Here is a 12,741-nt window from a genome sequence, read left to right on the forward strand (position 1 = left end):
GTAAATATGCTGGGCTTTGTCTTCCACACGGTTTTCGACACTTGCGTTGTAGTGCAAAAGCAGCCATAGATGGTGTGGAAATACACGAGCGTGGGTGTGTTCTGATAAAACAGTTTCTAAAAACACGTGGCAGGAGAGACTTGGCTGGGGGCCGTAGTTTGCCCAGCCCTGACATAGATGCTGATGCTGATAAACAGTGCCGTTTGTTAAATGCGTACTCTGCGCTAGGTACCGTTCTAAGTACTTTCATGACCCTGATGAGGAAAGTAGGCTTGTTGGGTTTAACAACTTGTCCAGGTCTGCAAGACTATAGAACCCGGACTAAGGAGACGGTGTTAACCACTTTAACATTACCCAGATGAAAGTCTAAGTTAGTTCTAGACTCTTCCTACCCAAAGTCTGTAGATAGACCAGCAGCATTAGCATCACCTGGGAGCGGATTAGAAATGCAGATTTTTGCCCTCCCTAGACCTTCTGAATCAGAATCTACATTTTCATAAGACTTCCAAGTGATTCTCATGTACGTTAAAATTTGAGAAAGAAAGCAAAACAGAACCAAAAAACCAAACACTGTTCAATATCCTGAAATATTTAGTTTTCATGAATAATCTGGTTAATAGTAATAACATGGCTGAGCTTTTCATTCATCTTGTGGGTGTAAACCTCCTGTTAGTATATTGCTGGAAGAACAAGAGAGTCAAGAACACCTATGAAAAAACATAAGTTTAGATGCCAAGTAGAAGCTTTATTATCAAACAACCACTGGAGGCTCCTAGGAAAATGGAGCCAATGATTGAATGGTCTTTACCGTAAAAGCATTAGAAATATGTGATGTGAGCTGATCGGTTTCACTGGCCCGGGTTAGAACTTGGTTGTTTACACAGAGATTAAAACCCAGGTGAAATTTCTCAGAAGCTCCGAATCGGAGCCAAGCGTATTGATGTTCCATTTGGCTACTTTCTTGTGACAAGAACAGATGGAGTAGCCCCTGCAGCAGCCTCTCCTTGCTGTGGCTTAATCTGATTGACAATCGGATCAGCACAAAGGGCAGTGAGGAATCACTCCGCCAACAAGCTCCTTGCCCTCCCGTCTCTGGAAGAATGTTGACTGACAGGGACTCAATTAAAAGGGGATTGATTTATTGAGCTGGAATGCTCTGGCCTCCTTAATCTCAGCATCTCTCTCCTTCGTGCAATCACCGTTCCCAAACAAGAGTCAGTCTCCACAAATGAAACCCTCCCGATGACCAGGGAGCCAAAGGCGCTGTTAGTTGACCGAAGGTAGCTGAGCTCTAGAAGCCCATAAAGAAAAACCACCTAAAAGAAGTCCTTCCCGCACCAGGGCCTGGATAAGGATCTGGAATGCAGCAGGGGAGGAAGACCTAAACAAAAAATAAGCAGTGGCAATGAAAACTGCTACCCTTGGCTCCAGGGGGAAAATGGGCTAAGGACAGTAAATGGGCGAAGGAGCCCTACTTTTGCGTTTTATATACTGTAACTGTAAGTTTCTGTTAGAAATTACAGGGTCATCAAGCATCTGGAATGTTGATGGGGATGCCAGTAGAATTCCAGGGAAGAAAAAAGTCTATGGGTTTGAATTTGATGCTCCCTTTGAACTGTTTCATTGAGCTGATGCAGTCCAATTTCAGCTACGTGTATGCAAATAATTATTTCTAATTGGTGGGATTTGAGGGGCACCCCATAAATAGCATCTCTTTTGTTCAGTAGAGTTGTGAACTGATTGAGAAGTGAAATGAAAGACTTGGCAGCTGGAGACGCAAATATGGTACCATCTTTGTTACTGATAGAGTGGAGAATGTGGCTTATATCTGTGGACTGGTGGATTTCTTGATCCTGAGCTCCCAGCCTAAAAAGACTTACCTCCCCCAGGTACAGTGTCTCTGGAAGGTTCTTGTGAAGCTTACTGGGTAGAGGGGCAGAGCTGAACATGCTCCCTGCAGACAGGCTCACTCCCAAGAGAAAGACGAAGACAGAGTCTGGGCCACACCTTCCTCATTTCTTTTTCCAAACTTCCCGGAATAAAAATATCACTCTTTCTGCCCTGGGGGTCAGTGAGTGAGGGGACAGAGAGAAACCAGGAGTGAACTGGGACCTCTCCCACATGGAAGGAATGGTCATGAGTGAGGAGAAGCGCCCTCTACCCCCATGCTAACAGTTCTGAAATGATAATAATGATAATAGACGTAATAATAAAATAACGACAAAAGTTACCATTTACCAAGTATTCACCCTGCTCAGGCTCTGGGAAGAATACTCTGTCGCATCTAATCATCAGAACAACCCACTGAGATCATTTTATTATTGTCTCTCTGCCACAGGTGAGAAGACAGACTGAGAGAGGTTGTGTGACTTGTCCAAGGACACACAGCTAGGAAACAGGAGAACTATAGCGCAAGCCCAGCTTCACTTGGATCCAGAGCCTGAAACATGAAGCAGGCTCCCCTCTATTGTTGAATGAATAAATGAACGAGGTGAAACTGGAGGACAACAGGTTGAGGAGTTTGGCCGGCTTGGGACAATCTGTGTGCAGTGTTGTAAATTCAGTTGCCTTTCTCCTGCCTCAGGGGCTGGTCCTGGGCACTTTTCACCTGGACGTTCTGCCCCTGCCAGGCCAGGCGAAGAAGTGCCCCAGACGTGGGCTCTGGAGCTGGTCCTGCTGTCCCAGGGGCCCCCTGTCAGGGTGTGCTGGGGAAAGAGTCACAGGCATCGGCTTGTCCACTTGGCTACCACCATCCCCTTTGCTTGGGTTTTGATTTCATTCTAGATCGCCAGTGGATCTGCTCTGGTTGGCTTTCCAGATGGCCGGGTGGCCTGAACACCACCTGCCAGAGGAGCTCTTGGACAAAGCCCCTTCCCCAAAGAGAACGGCATAAACCCATCTCTGTCTGAGCTGGCAAACTGACTCACGGATTAGGGAAAAGCGTGGCAGACTGAGGCTGCCACTCAACTTCCCCTCTCCTGGCGGGAATTTCCCGGTCTCCGTGCATCTGGTCACCACATTTCCAGACATCCCTCTCACCGCTGGGCATTAAACAAAAAACAGAGCCCCTGAGACCTCATTTTCCCCGGCTTGTTCTTCACACCTCACGAGTGATTTTTAATCCTTGGGGCAGCCACAGTTATCTTTATTCCTGCTTCCTCCCTCCCGGAGAGGACCCCTTCCCTTCTCTGGGTATCTGTATCCTCCTCATTGACTTTGCCACCTCCCGCTCTTTCCTCATTCGCTGTCACGCCTGCCCTTGCGTGGACTGCTGTTATCTTAATCTCTTTCTTTGGAAACTCCTGTCACTTCTAATTCTCTCATTTTTCTCCATCTACCTCAGCCTTTTTTCCCAGGCCCCTTCGCCTTCTCAGCTTTCTTTTCAAAGACCTTGTATTTCTTTTTCTCCTTATATGGTCCAATGTGACCTGACAGGGTGGCTGAAGCAGCAGATTGGGGATAGAAATATGCACTAGTTCTCCACAGATTTTTTTTTTTTTGAATGGAGCATTTGCAATCAATTTATGTAGTTTAGCTGAAAGGTTAAGAATTTTCCACTTAAAAATCAACCTCTCCAAATTAAAATTTTTTGGTGCTTTTTTTTCATTGTAGTCAGGTCTACACATGCCCTCATGCAAGAGACTGTTCTGGAAAGGGCTTCCTGAGGAAGGTCTGTGGAGTGTGCACCACTTTTACTCAAGCCTTTTGAACATTGATTTCTCGGAGGCTGGAGAATATGTTGTTCTTTTGTCTTCCTTAGGATTCTCTCTCAGAGAAGTGATTTCAAAATGAGGTGCTTCTGTTAGTGACACATGTGGGGATGGGAAGAAATGGTGTCAGGGTCCATTTGTACTTGAGTCCCTTCAGGACAGGTCTCTATGGAAATAAATGTTCACAAAACAAAATAGGGCAAAGCAACTCTCAATTGCTGGCTGAGACCCTGACTCCAAACCCTGTTGCAAACCTCAGCAGATCCAGGCTCTACCCCATGGAGGTTTCCTTTTCTTAGGCTAAGTGGTCCCTGAGGAGTTGGGAGTGGGTGCCGTCCACATCCTCCACTCAGATCCCTGTTTCCAGCTGGTGCACCCACGGTCCAGCAGCTCTGGGTGTTGCCTCATGTCTGCCCCCGTCTCTAGAGATTTTCCTTCGCCCACAGGAGTCTCTTCACGTGGGAGGAGGCGGGCTCCCCCAACTCCCCAGCAGCCTGTATCCAGTGACCAATCAGCAGGGGATACAGAAGGTCAATCCATGTTGCAAAGTGGGATCCACTCTGTGGGACAATTCATGCTCCAGAATGCCCTGTGGGGTCGGGCTTCAGCCAGACCCCAGCTCAGACCACATCTTGGCTTAGTTCCTCCCCTCCCTATCCTGCTTTCTTCACTTCCTCAATAGATCCTGTGTACCCCAATCCTTGTCTCAGGCTCTGCTTTCAGAGAACCAGATATAAAACAGACTACCATGCCAAACTGGCAAAAGGATCTACCCCATCCATGCCCAGACCTGAATCTGGGAACTTACTGTCCCAGGGCGAAGGATGATCACACACATTGAGAGAAGCTGGAGAGGCCCTAGTGTAGATGCTTACCCCATTGCGGGAGTGGAACTGGTCCAGACTGGTCTAGTCTTTTTGGAGCTGTAAGGGTGGAGGGAGTCACAGGCCTGTATCATCAGCCACTGGGGATCAAGAGAGAAAGTGTACCAAAGTGGCATGGAGAATATCAAAGAGAAAGAAAGATGACCTTCCCCAAAGAGGGTTGGTTCCAGAAAGGTTCTAGGAAGAACCAACTGAGAGATGGAGGGGAGTGTGTTTTAGGTCCCTGCAACTGTGGATGCAGAAGAGACCCTACTGTTTGTTCCTGACCTTTTCAGCTCTGTTTCATCTACCAGAGTGTTCCTCCCCTTTGGGGGTGCAGTTGGGGCGGGTGAGAAGGGACTGAGCAGTAGCTGTGTTGGAGATGGGTAGAGAAAAGGTGAAGAGAAGCAATCTTTTCCCCTTGGCCTGACTTCACTTAGCTCTCTCTCTACTTTGTCTTATTTCTTGGACTTCAAATCCTTCATACCCTTCCTTGCTGTGAAGTCTTAGCTCAGCTTTTTGCTCCTGTCAGCTTCTCTCCCATTTTCCCGTCTGGCCAAATTCTTGGCATTCATTCAACAAATATTTACTAAGTGCCTACCAGGCATCAGGCACTTTTCTAGATGTTGGGGAGTCACTAGAAACAGCTGCCTCAGTTGTTGCCAATGGGAAAGACACCCCAAAAACATGCAAACAGCTAAGTAGGATAAATTCAGCAAGAGGGAAGTGTTGTGAGGGAAACGAAAGAAGAGCATCCTGTACTCATCACCCTGCTGTCTGCTTGCATTTGCTGTGAGTCTCGTCTGCCCGGTGAAGCTGCAGGTGATTTGAGGGCAAAGATCTCAGCCGACACTGCTTCCTCCAAGAAGCCCCATCCAGTGTCTCACTCATCACAAAGATGTCAACGCCAACTTGTTGGTTTCTCCACAGCAATTACCCCCAGGCTGTCCAAGTCTGGACCAGCCTTAGGTTTCGATCCTTTTGCCTTGGGTTTCTCCCGCTGCACGATTTGTGTGCAGGGGAGTGGATGTGGCCTCTGATGGCCTGCAGCGGAGCCTTATGCTTCTTGCTGGTGTGCGATAGACAGTGAGTCTCAATGTTCGTAGCCCCATTTCCCTTCTGTGTAAGACAGGGGAGGCGAGGATGCCCATTTCACAGGGTTAGGAGGGATGGAATGAGACCATCTGCATCAAGTTCTCCCTCAAGGGAGGATGTTGGGTGATGGGTCAAGTCCTCATTTAGCACCAAACTTGTGACCAGCCTCAGGAGGATCTGAAAAGAATGCGGGGCCCAAGGCTCTCGCGGTTTGGTTGCCTCCAAGGCAGCCTTGGCCATCGGTTTTGGGGTTAATTGAGGTCCTGAGCGCGGGCCTCTAGGAGGAGGCAGAGGGAAATGCAGGAGGAAGGCTCTCTCCCAGCCTTCCCGCTGCCCCAGACCCAGAGTCCATCTTTTCCCTCCTCACACTGATACCCTCCTGATGTTCCTATTTCTCTCCTTGCTTCGGCTTAAAATCCCAGATTCACCTGGATTTTCCCTTGTCTCTCACCCTGTTCCTCCTCCCGGATCCCAAGTCTCTCGTGTTCTGTGTTTCATGTTTTCCGCCTCCCATCATTTCATTCTCTTCGCCCTTGCCTTGCTCCCAGTCCCAGATCCTCCTTTTGCATTTCTCCGTGGCTGGTGTCACTTCCTCCTGGGTATCTCTGACCCCTGTGTCTCCTCATTACAGTCCATCTGTCACACTTGGCAATCCTGCTTCCTAAAAGGTAAATAGTCCATACCCCGCACGCTGGCGTTTGAAGCTGCCTGCCACGTGACCCACTCTACCTTCCCACCTTCCATCCTCGTCACCGTGGCCAAACTCGCCTACTCCCTGCTCCCTGGACGTGTCCCGTATTGCCCTGCCCCTGAGCTTTCCCTCCTGCTGTTCCTGTGTTAAGGAGGCCACAGTTGCCCTTCCTTCTAGGCGTGGTTCAGATATAGCCCCTGATGCCATGACTGGTCAGGAACTCGCTCTCACCTCTGCGTATTCATGCTCCTCATCTCATACCTTTCCTCTGACGTTTCTGTCTTTCAGCTGCTCTAGGAATTGGGCCCTTTGGTGACGCCACTGAGGAAGTTTTATTTTCTCAGATTCCGATGTGAGCATTCCTCTTGGGTGAAACCCATGTTTGTCGAGAACATGCCTCGGTACGTTCTTTTCAGGGGCAGACGCTGAGCCCAGGAGGGCTGAGGTGGGTGGGACACGACATAACACAAACAGACGGCTGTGGTTGTACCAGGGGGAATGTGGAGAGGCAACCAGAACCGGGTGGAAAACTGTGTGCCCCACAATGTTTCCTCTTCCTGGGATTCTCCGAAGCTTCAGTAAAGGTGAAATTCTAGAGGCGAGAGGCATTCCTGTGGCAGCTCATGGACCCATGGAGCCCTAGGAGTGAGTGAGCCAAAGAAGCAGGAAGAACTCACTGTCGGCAGCCTGCGAGGACTGAGGACAGGGTCTGGTCCCCATGAGAGACAAGGAGTGTGGCTTCTGGCTAGTTTAAGGCGATTTTTGTGAGGTAACTTGGAGGGGCTTAGATGGCATCTGGGATGAGTTTCTCATCCTGTCTGAGAGATACTTGGGGGACGAGCCCTAAAATCCTTCTTTTTGTTGTCTCTAGTTCAATGCTGGTACAACAATTGTTCATTTAAATTGAAATACTCAGATGTGGGTGGTGATTTCTTTGCAAGGGAGTGGGTGCTACTGGTCATTTGGTTTCTCTGAGTTGGGATGACATAGTGCATTTTTACACTTGATCCTCAAGTGGACCATGAGAGTTAGACTTCGAGAAGCTTGTAGACAGATAAAGAAACTGGAGCTCAGAGAGGGTGAGTGATATCCTGCAGATCACACAGCTAGAAAGTGGCAGAACTAGGCCTTGAACCCAGAGCTTCTGGCTCAAGTCCAGGGATCAGTCCGTCTCTGCACCAGGCACCTCTGCGCACTCTCGTAACTCAAGTTGGACTGAACTGGGAGAATCTGCGAAGCTGGGTTGCAGAGCTTTCTATATAATTCTTGAAGGAGGATTATATATTTTGAGAGTCTGAGCTGATGCCAGGACCCTCTCCTCTTTCTGAAATTACCTTTATGAAATGTTTTGGTTATATACAGATAGCTAAGAGTTGTGAGAGTGGCTTCCAAAGCAATTCCAGGATCCCAACCTTGGAACCATCCGAAACCATCCACCACCTGCACCGCCAAACCAGCGTATGCCAGTTCCTCCGAAATTGGAAGGATCCTTACACGGGTGTCCACCCTACTCAGAAGACAGCCCTCGTGGTTGGTGGGGTGTCATCTAAAATCTGTTGCCTTCACTTCTGTCAGACATTGATCCCTATATCACATCCACATGGGATGTGTGAGATTTCCTCCTCGTGACAAACGAGGAAATGAGGCTCAGATTAAATTACTCGCCCAAGTTCGTGCAGTTCGTAATGGAGAGATGTGAAGTACAAACCCATAGTATTTCTTAATCCATATATTGTGTTCTCAGCCACTAAGCTATCGTGCCTCCAAGTAGACATTCGCTGATGGAATGGGGTTGAATAGCGATACAGGAGTGAGTGTGGCCAAGAGCCAAAAGGCTCATAACGGAGAGAAATGCTGTAGGACTTGAGAGAAGAGTGGACTGTCTCTGAGCAACATGGGTGCTACTACAGGGCTGTCAGGTGGCCTTGCCACTGGATCAAGCAAGCAGCTGCTGGTGGGGCCTTTCTGGGCAGCCTGAGAAGGAAGAACGCTCGTAGGGAAACTGACTGAGGATGAACCGTGCCAGAAATGGCCACTCTGTCACCGGCCCCCTCTTAGGTCATATTTCAAAGACTGGCTCAGGGCCACTGGCTGGGGCGCACGAGTATGAGGTCATGGCTGAGCAATCTGACTCTAAAAAATATAAGGACCAACATGGGAGTTTTATCGCATTTCTGCCTCCCAGGCATGAAGTCAGCTGGACCGCGCGTGACGGGAGCGTTCCTCTTGTAATTAGCCTGGGTGGTTTTTTTTTCATGTTCTACCTAAATTCAGTGTGCTGCGAGCGCGCCCGCTCCCTCGGAGCCACCCGACAGCAGTAGCGGAGGAGAGTCATGGCCATAAAATCTGGAAGGCTCATGGCGGGGATGGAGGGTGGTGGAGAAATAGAAATATTGTTATCACCTTCCAGCGTAATTTCACCAGCTGCATTGTGCCTTCGGTAACACTAAGCCAGAAGCGATGGTTTTAGTGGGGAAATATCAGTTCTCTATTGGGACAGAGGCTCTGGCAGCCCCTTGTTCTTTTGAGGGCGGATGGGGCACGTTAAATTCCCGTGCTGCCGCTCACCAGCTGGAACCTGTGTGGATTTGCTCGGAGACATTTGGATGTGATCAGTGTCATGTTTTCTTTATTTCTCGAAAGCAAATAAATCTGGTTTGGTTTCCACCTGCCAGGGCTGGCAGGAAACCCATTCTTATTGTGTCTTCTTTTTTGGGGTGGGGAGCAGTGAGGGGTTCTTTCCCACTTCCTTGGGAACAAAAGGAAGTCCTGGGTTTTCGGTAAGATTTAGGGGCAAATTTCTAATGTTGGGTCCACTATGGAGAAGTCCTTGCTTATGGTCTGCAAACACCATTTTGAAGGGGGACTCCTATCTCCCTCCATCCCAAACCTGGTCAGGGGATCTCGGCAGAGGCTCCCGGGGCACGCGGCCTCACGTTTTCCCTAGTTGCACCCATCAGTCATCCCGCCACCCCCACTGCAGGTCTCCACCGTCATGGACTTTCAAACCACTGTCCCCATCTCGGGGAAGACACATAGCACCCAAGGATGAGCCACTTCTCCTCTCTTCCTTCCCTTAGAGTAGTTCTCCTCTCAGGCAGTGTAGTCATCTCACCTCCTTAAGCCTTTCTTTAAAACAAAACGAACAGCCAAACCAGGAAAGCAGAAAACCAAACCAAATCAATCAAACAAACAAATTACGTTAGATTTTTCTCCTTGGCTATTTGTTCGGAAAAGGAGAAAAACGACCTTTTAATCTTTGAGTCTCCTCTAGCAAGAACACGATGGAGCCACTTCTCCCTGAGTTATCATCTCTCCAGCTCTGTCATCTTAGGCAAGTTACCTAAACTCTGAGTCTCAGTTTCCCCTTTCAAGGTGAGGTATACGGCCTCTTAGAGCCGGGGTATTGTGAGGATTAAGTGACAGGACGTATGTCCGGCACTTAGTGTGGAACCTGGCCTGGAGTCGGCTCCCAGAGCGTGGCTGTCGGTGGAAGACTGTGAGCTCTGTGGTGATGCCTGTGGTGTCCCCATCCTTGAAGACGCAGACCATGGTTTGCTTATCTCCATATCCTCATCAACTGGGCCGGTACCTGGCACCCAGGAGGCATCCCCAAATGGTTAACTGAATGGCTGTAAAAGGCAAGGATTTAGGGGGCTGGCCCCGTGGCCGAGTGGTTAAGTTCGCACGCTCCGCTGCAGGCGGCCCAGTGTTTCGTTGGTTCGAATCCTGGGCGCGGACATGGCACTGCTCATCAGACCACGCTGAGGCAGAGTCCCACATGCCACAACTAGAAGGACCCACAACGAAGAATATACAACTATGTACCGGGGGACTTTGGGGAGAAAAGGAAAAAAATAAAATCTTTAAAAAAAAAAAAGGCAAGGATTTAGGAGGGGCTGAGAGAACCACGCTTCCTATACCAACACCGACCAAATGGCCTTTGTGTTGCATGTCCATGGTACACTGTGTGTGCATCTTGGGCATGTGCAATGTGTGACACAAGGATGGCAAGATATAACCACACAAGGAGAGCTGCATATTGGGCCTTCTTACTCTGGTTACCAAAATCCTAACTGTCATAGATAAGGAGAATGTACTCATTTTGGACATACGCTGCTATTTTTTTTAACAGAGTGTGTTTTCCCATTGTCCAGCCTTCCCTAAGGCTCACTTCTAGGGCTTTCCCTCCTACCTACCCTTGGCTTCAGTGGGGTTTACAAGTGTCCTGGGTCACTGAAAAAAAATGAGGGTATGATACAAGGAAAGTTTGATGGGGCTCAAATAAATCTCAGGTCACACGTAGGTGACATTCTTCTAGATGGTCAATGGACAATGTGCAGGCACTATACAGACACAAACAGCTAAGGTGGCTCCTCTGTCCAGTGGACTTGGGAGCTCACTTACATGGTGGTCTTTGGTCTGCAGGCCCTGCTGGGCAAGGATCCTTCCGGACAAGGGCTAGAGCCTCCAATGCCTTCCCCTTTCTGTTTTTTTTTGGCGAGGAAGATTGGCCCTGAGCTAACATCTGTTGCCAATCTTCCTGTTTGTGCCTGAGGAAGATTGTCCCTGAGCTAAACTCTGTGCCTATCTTCCTTTATTTTGTATGTGGGATGCCACCAAAGCGTGGCTTGATGAGCAGTGTGTAGGTCTGCACTCAGGATCCAAACCTGCAAACCCCAGGCCACTGAAACAGAGCATGCAAACTTAAACACTACACCACTGGGCTGGCCCTGCCTTCCCATTTCTTGACCCCACTTTGGTCCTTTTCATTCTGTGCTCCTCACTCAGTCCCTATCTTCTGCAATGACGCTCCTTGGGTCTAGTCATTCTCCTGCCAAGCCAGGTGACCATCCTGCAGGAGTAGGCTTGCCTTTTCTCCCATCTTCTTTCCAGTTTTATGGCTATAACTTAAACTCTGCCCTCTTCTTCCCTCAGGCCTTCTTTTTGAATCTTGAGCACCTGTGCATTACTGACATCTCATTTAATCCACATGATAAACGGTTGGGTTGGGCTGGCCTTGTTCCTGAGAATCCCCTGGGGTTTCTGAGTCCCTTCTCCTTGCTCTTATATCCACCTTTTTTCTTTGATGGTTGCTTCCTCCATTCCCAGTAGGGAAATAAGAATCCAGGAGACCCCTGGCAGAGGCTGGACTGGAAGACTAGGTGGTGGGGACCCTCGGTAATCTCAAATCTCTGGAGGAGGGGACCTCATGAGGCCTCCAGCTCTTTGCTCATCATTCACGAGATCTCAGCAGCTGATCAAAGGACACTGGCCTCTCACCTCCACTGTGAGGAAGCCTCCTCATTAGGGTCACATTAGGACATCCATGAGCCTCAGGCATTCTCGGTCTTTTCGGGCCCCTTCCTCCATCAAAACATGTGAAACAATTTAATGGATTTTCAGGGCCCCTAAGGATCTCACTGTTTTCTGATGTGGGAAACAAATTAAAACATTTTATTTAACCTTAAAAGTTAAATTTTTTTCTTTGAATTTTAAAGAAATGAAGTTTTTTTGTGGATCCCTGAAGGTCCCACCAGAGCTTCACCAGATGCTGTGCCCACCTGTCTAATGGAGAAGTCGGCCTGGTCCTCACAGATTAAGAGGAGACATCAAAAGGCTAGCCAGAACCTGCTTGGGGTTTCAATTTCTTGGTGACTGGTGTCTAAATTTAGTTGAGATGGAGTTGACTGAGGCATGGCCTGTGACAAAGGCAGGAGCTGGGTAGGGTCAGCCCAGACTTGCAGAGACTGTGGAAGCCTCAATCCCACAGTCCTCAGCCCCAGCTCTCACACCTCTGAGCATCCACATGTGGTTTCCTCGTCTGCACCTCCCTCCCCTCATTATTTGTCGGGACTTTGCGAAATCATTTCTCTTAGTCTTCGGGTGTGTGAGCACGTCCCCTGGGAAACTCCCATGGCACACCTAGAATCCTCGTGCTTTGTTTAGGATGAACCATGGGAAATTGCCATTTTGGTGGGTCACAGATGGTTACTGACCAGTACATATGATTCATCCTGGTTCGTGTCAGTCATTCAGTCTTGTGTGCAGATCTCACCGTGACCGTGTAAACTTCTAGTGCACAGAGACTGTGATTTGAACATGCTTGTGTCCCAGCAGCTAGCTCACTGTCTTCTTTGTGGGATGAACAGATGATTCAACCCGAAGGGAAGCTCTCTCTTATGGCACACTCTCTGCCTGGCTCGTAGAGTAAAGGTTCTCACACTTGAACAGGCATCAGAATTTTCTGGAGGACTTGTTAAAACACAGATCACCGGGCCCCATCCCAGAGTTTCTGATTCTGGAGGCTGATAATTGGCTTTCTAACAAGGTCTCAGGTGAGGCTGATCCTGGCCATCAGGCTTTGAGAACCACTGTTTTA

At 48.8% G+C, this 12,741-nt stretch overlaps 1 long non-coding RNA gene across 1 annotated transcript in view; it reads left to right on the top strand.

The window, feature by feature from the left end:
* The window catches only part of LOC139080388 (uncharacterized), a 47,936-nt gene extending 45,426 nt beyond the window's left edge, over window positions 1-2,510 (top strand). The window contains exons 3-4 of the long non-coding RNA XR_011534874.1: window positions 1,728-1,889; window positions 2,339-2,510. This is a non-coding gene — a long non-coding RNA (uncharacterized lncRNA). The remainder of the gene's footprint in view (window positions 1-1,727; window positions 1,890-2,338) is intronic.
* Window positions 2,511-12,741: the final 10,231 nt, after the last annotated feature.

The sequence above is a fragment of the Equus przewalskii genome, chromosome 29 (genome assembly GCF_037783145.1).
Source record: "Equus przewalskii isolate Varuska chromosome 29, EquPr2, whole genome shotgun sequence".
NCBI classification, from domain to species: Eukaryota; Metazoa; Chordata; class Mammalia; order Perissodactyla; family Equidae; genus Equus; species Equus przewalskii.